Genomic DNA, 12018 nt, shown 5'->3' with positions numbered 1-12018 from the left:
GGAGCCTCTCCACATTCTGCCATTGAACACCAATTCCCCAATTTTTATTTTTGCACTTTTGGTTTTGGCCAACAACCCATCACAAACGATGAAAGAATAGTAAATCAACCCAGACCCAGGATGAGCCAGTTATATTTAACTAGGGAAGAACTTTCAGTGAAATTTTTAAAAAAGTATTATTGGAATGATCTTCAGTGATCTTCTGCATGCGATGAGAAAAGGGGATTTATAAATATATAGTAGTGGGAAAAATTGTGGAAACCTTTTTGGGGGGAAATGTATTTTTGAGGTTTGGTGGCTAATAACACCACTTGTTTTGGAATAGTACCCTAAAATGATATATCAACGGAAAGACAATTCAATCAAGAATGTAATGCAACAAAGTTTGTTCAATTATCTGTATTCTATGAAAAGTTATAGGTCAGAAGCGACCCAGCAATAAAACCCAGTTAATAGAAGCAAGCGTTCAGTCTTGGTTTCACATTGTAACAGCTGCAGAACTAAAAGACATGGTCCACTCCATGGGAAGACGATGTAAGGCTTTAATTCATGCTAAAGTTACCCAACTAAATATTAACTGACATGGTGATAAATTTTGTATATCTTGTTTTTTCTATGCGGGTTCACTTTTCTTCTTTATAACTGCTATTCTAACAGCAAATCCTTCATAAAAGTTATTGCATGACGTTCTTGATTAAATTATCTTATATTGATAGCATCTCATTCCAGGGTTTGGGGTGCACTCCCAATAACATTTTATCAGCAAGATGAAAGTATTCTGTGGGGCATCATCCCAAGGTTATGGCCCAGCTTCTCCGCAATGTCCTCTAGAGGTGAACCAACAAGAAAGACTTCCTCCTTGATATACAGTATGTTAAAATTAAGTATGTATATTGAAAAGGAATTATAAATACCGTCAACATAAAATGGAGCTTGCTCAGAGGCTGAAATACACCAAGTAAATGAGAGGAAGGGTGTGAAGTTGAGGAGAGAGGTAAGCGAAGAAGAGAGGGATAGGAGAGAGGGGAGGGGAGGAAGAGGGGGAGAGAAAGAAGGAGTGGGAAGGGGAGAGAGGAGAAGGAGAGAGGAAGGGGAAGTAGAGAAGAGAAGGACGACAGAGGGAAGAAAGGAGAGAGGGAGGAGAAGGAGAGAGGGAGAAGAAAGTGATGGATAGGGTACAAATATGGTTTAAGGAGAGCAGAAGAGCCAATAATTGTTTTTGGGAGTTGATGGTAAGACGAATTGATGTAAACATTTAGAGTTTAGAGTTTTATTGATTTGTATGCCACCCACTCCCGAAGGACTCCGGGCGGCTTACAATAAAACAAGGGAGGGGGATAATACACAAACAACATATTAAAATATACAACAGTTACAATTTCCGAGGGGCTGGATATTTCGAGAGCCCCCCGGCCTGCTGGAGCAGCCAGGACTTAACGGACTTAACAATATAATATGATGTTGGTTATGTAATAGTATACATGTGGTTATTTGTTATGAAAATGAAAAAATAAAAAACTTTAAGGAAAAAGAAAACTCCCTCCTGGTTCCTAGTGTAGGTTCTTAGCTCAGGTGACCAAAGCAGTTTCAATCCCATATCCCAGCTACAAATTCAGGAGACCTACAGTAATCGTACCATCTAGATAGGATACAACTTTTTAACTGTGAACCTCAACAGACAGGTTCCTCGGTGTAAGCTAGTCCACATATTTAATTTTAAATTTAAATATGACAGTCCATTGCTCTGAATATTTTTTTTTAATGCTTTCTACTTGCTTGCTGGTGGGGGTTATGAATTAAACCTACGCTCTTCCTTAGGTTCGAACTAAACGGAAAGATTCGGAAAATTAGCTTGGCAGTTGTAAACATTTGTAACCCTAGATGACCTCCTCGTTTCTGACTCCACCCAAGTTCTTGGCAGGCTTTCAAATATCCTGGCAAAAGCTTCAGACATCCGCAGTGAGGGATGCCAACGGATTGTTTTGTCTGTAGATGCAGCAGAGAGATGAGGAAGTTCAGAACTGGCGGCCCTGTTAATAGGTTCCTCGCAAAATATGGAATTCCACACCTTTCTCTGCCAGGAACTTACCAGAGTAAAGATTTCTGCAAAATAACACTGCTTCCCAGGATATCGTTTGTCTTCCGAATCTTTTGTCTCTGGCCTCACACAATTTTCAAACGTTGACCATAGCAGATTTAGACTTGTCTTGGAATTGTAGCTGGAAAAGATGGGAAGGGGAGGGAAGGGAAAAGGCCCTTCTTAAATTCAGTGGAATAAATTTGCTGTGTTTGAATCAAACGGCTTAAAGATTATGTTTTTATCATTTCTATATGACGTTGATGAGTGGTGCGGTGGCCTAGAAGCAGTGGTGGGATTCAGCCGGTTCGCACCTATTCGGGGAGAACCGGTTGTTAACTTTCTAAGCAATTCCGAGAACCGGCTGCTGGAAGAAATCTCCTTTTGTTTTCTCCCACTTTACAGGGCTAATCCTGTAAGGAAGGCAGGGAGGAAATATTCTGGTGTTGTTTCTAGCCTAATCTTTATTGCTCTGCTTACAGAAACTCCCTCTCTGGTTAACCCTTATTCCCTTGGAATAGCTAAGGTGACGTGAGTGATGTTGAGTTGGCCACACCCACTCAGTCACATGACCACCGAGCCCCACCTACCCAGCTGGTCATTAGGGCAGAGAACCAGTTGTTAAATTATTTGAATCCCACCACTGCCTAGAAGTGAAGCTCTCACCTCACAATCAGGAGGCTATGAGTTCAATCCTAGGAAGAGGCAGATATTTCTATCTCTGGGAGGAACCTCCGCATTGGCGACAGGAAAAGCATCTGGCCACTAAACACTCAACTCCATTCAGTTGCCCAGACTCCACCCCGCAGGGGGTTATGAGGTCGTTAAAAGAGGATGATTTTAATAGGATGTTGATAAGCCAGCTAGATAAAACATTATAATGTCCCTCATCATGAAGAGACAGTCAGAAATATTGAGTTCGAATGTATGATACAGCCTAAGGATTTCTCTGCAGGATTCCTCCATTTCTCTGGAGGATTCCACTCATTGGTGGGATTCAGCCAGTTCGCACCTATTTGGGAGAACCGGTTGGTAACTTTCTAAGCAGTTCGGAGAACCAGTTGTTGGAAGAAATCTTTTGTTTTTTCCCCACTTCATAGGGCTAATCCTGTAAGGAAGGTAGGAAGGAAACATTCTGGTGTTGTTTCTAGCCTAATCTTTATTGCCCTGCTTTCAGAAACTGCCTCTTTGGTTAACCCTTATTACATTGCAACAGCTAAGACGAAGCACCCATTGACCTGAGTGACATTGAGTTGGCCACGCCCACCCAGTCACATGACCACCAAGCCACGCCTACCCAGCTGGTCATAAGGGCAGAGAACTGGTTGTTAAATTATTTAAATCCCACCACTGATTCCACTCCAATTTTCTCACTCAAAATTGAACTGGGCAACCAATGATGGCTTGATTTTATGAGCCATGCTGATGTGAGAGCAGGTCTGCTCACCCAGACTTACATTTTATACAAACAGTGAAGCATTTTCTGTCTAGTCCAGAGCTCCAGAAAAAATTAGAAGATACCTCAATAGCTCAAAGAGTTTTCAAATGAAAAATGAAGAAGTTTCTGCCCTAGCTTTAGATTAAGGAGAAATCTGTTCATAATTATGCCTATTTGCCTCCAATTTTGGAGCACAGATTTTAAAATAAATCCCTTTTTTAAAAATGTTAATTGATTGTGACAACTCATTTCAAGGAGGAAATTGCAGAGAAGGAATAAGGGAGTGGAGAGGAATGCTCCCCTAGGAAAGGACACAGAATCTAAACTTCCTAAGTTAGAAAATAAGTAAGAGAAGAAAATAACAAATAAATGAGGAGGAGGAGGAAAGCATTATAAGAAAATAACAAATCATTTCAGGAAGAATGGCTCCTCCACATACAATTTATTATGCAGCGTAGCAAATATATACAGTAAAGCTTGCTTTCAAAGGGAGCCTAAATGTTTATAAAAACCATAAATCAGTAGAGGCACAAAGAGAGGAAAATTAAAAATCAAATAGTCTTTTTTAATTTCTGTTTTAAAAACTTATTTATTGTTTGTTTTTGTTTTTCTTTTCTTTTACATGCACAAATAACAGTGAGCAACAATTAGAGAAGACCATCATATTAAATGTTAGGTAAAGGTGAAGGTTCCCCTCGCACATATGTGCTAGTCGTTCCTGACTCTAGGGGGCAGTGCTCATCTCCGTTTCTAAGCTGAAGAGCCAGCACTGTCCAAAGATGTCTCCGTGGTCATGTGGCTGGCATGACTCAACGCCAAAGACTCATGGAATGCTGTCCTCATCAAAGGTGGTCCCTATTTTTCTACTTGCATTTTTACATGCTTTCGAACTGCTAGGTTGGCAAAAGCTGGGACAAGTAACTGGAACTCACTCCATTATGCGGCGCTAGGGATTCGAACTGCCAACATTTCTGATCGACAAGCTCAGCGTCTTGGCCACTGAGCCACCGCGTCCCTTATTAAATGTTAAGCTTAAGACACAAAACCTCTATTGCACATCAAATATTTTGATGTAAATTACAGATATTTATAAATGCTATATTTAGTTTTGGATGTAAAATTGAAAAAACTTTTTGCTTATTAATTTTGACATTTCAAGAGCATAGTTAACACTGACATACAAGTAGTTCTCAACTTACGACAATAATAGAGCCCAGAATGTCTGTCATAAGTCAGAAAGATTTACACTGAGATAACCATGTGACCGATCTGATTTTATAACCTTTTTTGTAGTGGGCATTAAGTTAAGTCGATGGTGGGTTTTTTTCCCCCAATGATGGTTTTCTTGTTGGGAAGTTTCCTATTTAAAAAAATGTTTTTTAATTTCATCACATGACTACCGAATATTGCAATTGGTTACCAAAGTGCTCAAAATGTGGTCACATGACCACGTGGGTGAGGGTACTCCCATTGTAACCCCAGACCAGGAGTCATACATATCTTTTGAGGTTCCGTGGTAACTAGAAACAGTTAATAAATGACCAGTCATTAAGCAGGGACTAATAGTAAGCCTCTTTTTTTCTCTCTATCTTTAAACGTTTAAGTTATCTAAATACCAGTGTGTTAATAATTGCTAAAGTATACAGTATAAATATGACTTTATCTAAAATGTACGGCATGTTATTTCCTATGTCTTATAATATGATAAAACAACTGTAAAAAATAAAATAAATATTACATAACTTAGAGCAGTGTTTCCCAACCTCAGTAAGTTTAGGATGTGTGGATTTAAATTCCCAGAATTCTCTAGCCAGCATGCTACCTGGGAAATTCTTGAAGTGGGAATCTATACATCTTGGTAAGGCCACCCTTGGAATATTGCATTCAGTTTTGGTCGCCAGGATGTAAAAAAGAAGTTAAGACTCTAGAAAGAGTGCAGAGAAGAGCAACAAAGGTGATTACGGGCAGTGATGGGATTCAAAATTGTTTACTACCAGTTCTGTGGGCTTGGCTTGGTGGCTTGGTGTTGCTTGGTGGGCATGGCAGGGGAAGGATACTGTAAAATCTCCATTTCCTCCCGATCAGCTGGGACTTGGGAGGCAGAGAATAGATGGGGGCAGGGCTAGCCAGAGGTGGTACTGTATTTACTGGTTTTCCAAACAACGCAAAATTTACGGTTCTCCAGAACTGGTCAGAACCTGCTGAATATCACCTCTGATTAGGGGACTGGAGGCTGAAACATATGGAGAACGGTTGCAGGAACTGGGTATGTCTAGTTTAATGGAAAGAAGGACTAGGGGAGACATGATATCTTCCAATATCTCAGGGGTTGCCACAAAGAAGAGGGAGTCAAGCTATTCTCCAAAGCACCTGAGCGTAGGACAAGAAGCAATGGGTGGAAACTACTCAAGGAGAGAAGCAACATAGAACTAAGAAGACATTTCCTGAAAGTTAGAACAATCAGTGGAACAATCTGCCTCCAGAAGTTGTGAATGCTCCAACACTGGAAGTTTTTAAGAAGATGCTGGATAACCATTTGTCTGAAGTGGTGTAGGGTTTCCTGCCTAGACAGGGGGTTGGACTAGAAGACCTCCAAGATCCCTTCCAACTCTGTTATTCTATTCTACTCCAAAAGCATGCTTGGTGGGGAATTCTAGGAGTTAAATCCACATATTTCAAAGTTACTAACACTAAAAAATGCTGAAGTAGAGGATTATAAAATTATGCATTTCAGGGGAAAAGATATGATATTTTCTCCAATTCTCACCATACAAGGAAAGGAAGAATAAATAAAAAGAATGAGAACTTTGCCATGGAAGAGACGGTGGAAATTCCTACCAAGGGATTGCAATTATCATATAGTCAGTTCATATATAATTGACACCGGATTTGATTCCAAATTTTAGTTGTTATTTATTATTTTATACTAGACGTTTTAAGTGTGTATATACTGAGTGGTTTTATTTGTTCTGATCTAAGACTATAATAATAAATTGTTGTTATTGTTTCCCTACCAAGGTATAACGATGATTCAAAAAACCTGAATAGCTTTTAAGGGGAGTAGGCATATTTGTAAAGAAGAGCTATCAAGTTTTTCTGTAGAATAGCAAGCAATTTCCTGCTGGGAATATAAATGTTTCTAATGTCCTATGATGGCAACACTTCTCTATTTTGGTGTGACATCATTGAACAGTGTGTTCTGTCTTTGTCCCTGGCCAGTCTAACCAATCAATTGTTTTTTTGTAGTGTTGGGCACGATTAATGATTAATGACCAGGCACAGCAATAAATCTCACCTCTTCGGATACTCATTGCCCACGTTGCAGAAAGAACAGGAATTGATAGATGACATACAGCTAAAGAAGTTGCTTTACTGCTGACAAGATAAAGATAAAGATAAACGCTCTGGATGCCCAGATCTGCCTTTTGTAGAATGCAGCAATCAAAACCTTATATAAGTAGTCCTTGACTTACAACCATTTGTTTAGGGACTGTTTGAAGTTACAACACTGAAAAAAAGGGACTTATGGCCATTTTCCACACTTAAGACCTGATGAAAGAAATGTCCTTTTGGGTTCGGCTCCAAGTGGGGGAAAAGAAACTGGAGACATGGAGGCTACTTGGAAAGATGGTTTATTGGTGGACAGGACCACATGGCTTAAGTCCTGAACAGGAGCTCATGCACTTCGCCTTAGTTGTTACAATGGAAATAAGGGTTAACTGGAGAGGCAGTTTCTGTAAGCAGGGCAATAAAGATGAGGCTAGAAACAACACCAGAATGTTTCCTTCCTGCCTTCCTTAAAGGGTTAGCCCTGTGAAGTGGGAAAAAACAAAAGATTTCTTCCAACAACCGGTTCTCCAAACTGCTTAGAACGTTACCAACCGGTCCTCCCGAATAGGTGCGAACTGGCTGAATCCCACCACTGGTTATGTGTGTTGGGCCTGGTCTTTGGGTGTTATGTGAATTTTGTTGTATGTGTAAATACACATGTGCATTGTATATACATACAATGACAATGAAATAAAGTAATTTGCTACAATGTTTTATATATATCTTATACTAAGAAGATATAAGAAGCTCCTTTTACAACTCCGTGTTTGTAACTCAGGTTGTTTTACAGTGAAATAACAAAATATCCCATGAATAGATTTTTGGTTTTTTTTTTTTGTTTGTTTTTAAAAAAAAACAGGTTTCCTATAAACCAGTAACTGAGTTCCTGCCTTCCGTTGGATTTAATGAGCAGTCTTACAGCTTCACCTGGTGGATCAATATATAATTGTGCAATGCAATACTTTTCCATTAGGTGTTTTATTTTTTTATTTTTTTGGCTACATTTGTAGTTTTGTTTTATGATTCGATTTCTTCTTCTTCTTCCTGTTTGGGTGATGAATCAATGCTTGGATGTGCATGCTTAAGCTCCTTAAAGTTGCTCACTGAGGGTAAAATTGGGACTGTTTACAAGTCCAGTTGCAAGAACCGTTGTGAAGGTGTAATAAATTCAATGCATGGAACAGTATGTTCTCAGGCTGTAGGAAAGAGTCAGCAAGCTTGGTGGGGAATGAAAAAAGGGAGGGGAGGAATATCTACAGTCAGATTACTAGATGTGTTCTATTCAGGATCACCAACATTTGTCAGCTCCTCCTTTTTAATATTTAAAGTACTTTAAATGGACACCTAACATCAAAAATGTCATCAAAAAAGGGGCTTCGGGGGGTGGAGTCTGCCGCCGTCGGGAGCTCAACGAAGCTCCTGCCAGGACTCTGGTTCGTATATCTTATAAGATCTATAGATATCTCCCCTTTCTGGCAGAAAGGGGCAGGGAGAAGGTCAGTCGTTAGGATCTCTTTGTAATTCATAGCTTTTTTTTTTTGCTGTGAATGGAGAAGAGGTTCAACATTAGCTGAGCCTTTACTCCGGCCAGTTTTCCGCGCTGCCTTTTTTTGCAGCCTAGGCAGATTGCCCCCCCCCCCCCAGGACAAAGCTAAACTATTTAAAAGTCAATCCGGGCGGGGACCATTCCTGAGGAATTTCTTTTATTACTATCTAAAATACCAGCTTCAATTTCGCAAAAGGCTCCCTTCCTTTTTTAGCTGCGTCACAAGATGGCGATCTCGTAGTTTTTGTGTTTGATGTGACGTACTTAGCCAGCCCTACCCTCCTGAAGGCTTCTCTGTACTAATTGCTAAAAGATTAACTGAGGGGAGCAGAGACTTTGATTTTTGGCTCGCTTGATTGCTTGTCTTTTATTTCTACTTTGGAATGGCTCCCAAATCTAAACAGAAGCGCTTCCTTAATAACATATCTCTAAAAACTGCTATGAAGCCGCTACCCTTGCCTCCCACACCCTCCACGGGAGATTTGTTAACACAAGAATTTCTTCTCAAAACGCTTAATGACTTCAGACAGGAAATTAATCAACTGATATCGGATTTATATGATCAATTTGATGCTAAAATTGCTCAGGCAAAGAAGGATATGATCGGAGTAATGACAGTCATGACAGATTATATTGCTGAAGCGGAGGACAAATTGGAACTTTTGGAAGAAACTAACCTTAATTTGATATCCAAAATTCAAACGTTACAACAGGAAATGGAAAATGCTCAAAAACAACTTGTCATGATAAATTATAATAAGACTGCCTTTGCAATAAGGGTTAGAGGACTGCGTGAAAACCAACAGGAGAATTTGAAACAGATCTTCTTTGAGGCTTTCAGCCGCTTGGTGGGAAGTCCGGGATTTAACTTTGATTGGCAGATTCAAAGAATTTACCGCCAGAATTCCTGGGTAGCAAAACAGCGACAGCTTCCGAGGGACATAATAATATACTTTACCACAAGGGAATCCAGAAATGAGATAATACAGAGGCTTTACAGCAAGAGGTTGAGAATTGACGGACAGGACTTGATTGTTTTTAAAGAGATACCATTTCAATTATTAAGAACAAGGAAAGAGTACGCTTTCTTAACCGAAGAACTCAGAAATTCTCAGATTCCATACAAATGGGAAGTCCCAGCTGGTATTACAGTTACATTTGGCAACCAAAAACACCGCATTAACTCTGTCTGTGAAGCCCGAGAATTTTACTACGAGACCCTGAAGGCGGGACTTCCTGATTCATCCGGACCTGGAGAGAGACAAGGAGAAGGAGAAGACAAACAGCCTACAAGGCGGAGGGTGTTGCTTTCCTCTTCCGGAAGGGCAGAAGACTAAAGAATAAAGACTAAGCGATGTTCTTAAAGCTTTATGATTTCCGTCTGGGATAAAATGGAAAAGTGGTATATTGATGATGAGACATGGAGACTGAAAGAAGCGTTGCTGATTGTGGACACATATTGTACATAAGATTTGTCTGAATTCTAATTCAAATTGCGCATGAATTATTTTCTTAGGCGAGGAGAGCGGAGATTGCGATCTTTTTGAGTTGTGGTCTGGGACGAACGGAGTTGGGAGGCGCGTGGGAGAGGGAAGGGTAGCGAAAGCTTAATTAGACTACTTGGGGCTAGAATGCAAGCTGATATTTGTTTGAGTTGCTATTTCAATATAAGGTCAAGAAAGATTGGTCGGAGAGTCTTCAGGAAAGTGGAGTAAATATGGGAGGAGCAATGGACGCGGACAAAATATATATATGGACATGGATAAAGGCAGGGTGGAAGGTAAAAAATTTACATGTGGAGGTGGGTAAGGATAGAAAGGGAGGTGTTGGAGATGAAAAATGAAAGAAGTACTTGAGTTTAATGGTTTTATAGAAAGGTTTGGATATTCGGATAAAAAAGAGAGAAATTAAAGGTTTGAATAGATAGACAAAGCAATGAGACTTTTAGTTGGGGAATCCTAATTGATCAACTTACCTGGCTCTAATATAGTTTGAAACCCTGCAAGTAGTAAAATAATCGAAATTTGGAATGAGCTACATTGTTTAAGATTTACAGATAATGGGAAGCTGTGTTAACGTAGTGGGTTTATTGACCCTTCTCTGTTTCCCCTTTCTTTTTAGGTGTGTGTGTATTTTTTATTATTCTCTTTTTTTTTTTGGCTTTTCTTTTCTTTTCTTTTTTTAATTTTAAAGTTAGCTGGCCTTATTATACTCAAATGCTTGTTAAAGAATTATGCCGGGTATGGGACCTGCGAAGCCGTAAGGGGGTTAGGGAGGGGGGGATTATAGGGGGGAGGGGGGAGGGTGGAATTACAGTTTCAATTCTTAGAACAATAAGAATTCACTTGTATACTGCGGCTCGTTTTCCTTTTTTTTTTCTTTTTCTCTTTTATTCTTTTAAAAAAAACAAAAAAAAAACTGATGGATACACCAAAGCGAGGAGAAGAGGGAAAGAGGAGGGAGAAGTAAAGAGGGAGTGAGAGGGAATGTAAGGAGGGTGAGATGGAGGGAGGGGGAGATGTCTGAGGGGGAAGGGAAGTAGAAGAGGGGAATGCTGGAGGGGTGAAATGAAAGTTGGAGGGGGAGAAGAGAGGGTGTATGGGGGATTGAAGTGTTATGTTGGGGGTTTTTTTTTTGTTTGTTTGTTTTTCTCTTTGTTTTTTTTGTTACGCACAGTATATAAGTGATTGTATAAAATGAAAATGAAAATGAAATAAATAAAATGTATTTGAAAAAAAAAATGTCATCAAAAAAGCACAACCAAAAAATATTCTTTCTACACCAACTCAGAAAGCTCAAACTGTCCAAGGAGCTGCTGATTCTGTTCCACAGAGGAATGATTGAGTCTGTCATCTGAATCTCCATAACTGTCTGGTTTGGTTCTGCAATCCAACAAGATAAACATAGACTTCAGAGGATAATTAGAACTGTAGAAAAAACAATGGCTGCCAACCTGACTTCCATTAAAGACCTGTACACTGCATGAGTCAAAAAGAGGGCTGTGAAAATATCTACAGACCCCTCACATCCTGGACATAAATTGTTTCAACTTCTACACTCAAAATGACACTATAGGGCACTGCACACCAGAACAACTAGACACAAGGACAGTTTTTTCCCCAAATGCCACCACTCTGCTAAACAACTAATTCTTACAACACTGTCAAATAATTTACTAAGACTGTATTCTTCTCATCCTTCCTAGTGCCTATCTCTCCCCACCTATGACTATAACCATGTTGCTTGTGTCTTTTATATTGTATTATTTGTTTCCTAGTCTGATTTGATTGGTTTTTAGTAAACTATGGCTATCACTAAGTGTTGCATCTTATGATTCTTGATGAATGTATTCTATTTTATGTTTCTTTATGTACACTGAGAGCTTATGCACCAGTGGTGGGTTTCAAAAATTGTTCAAACCTACTCTGTGGGTGTGGCCTCCTTTGTGGTAGTGGCTTGCCGCCCATGTGACTGGATATGAAGATGCTGACGACACTTGTCAGAACCACCTTAAATTACCTCACACACAGCACTGGCTTGCATGAGAATAGGATGTAAACTTGTTTTTTAAAAGGCATCTTTGGTTTGCGTTAAAACAACTTCAACACACGCAATGTTCTGATTGCA

Source organism: Thamnophis elegans, chromosome 7 (genome assembly GCF_009769535.1).
Source record: "Thamnophis elegans isolate rThaEle1 chromosome 7, rThaEle1.pri, whole genome shotgun sequence".
Classification (NCBI taxonomy): Eukaryota; Metazoa; Chordata; class Lepidosauria; order Squamata; family Colubridae; genus Thamnophis; species Thamnophis elegans.
Note: the sequence above shows the minus strand (reverse complement) of the source record.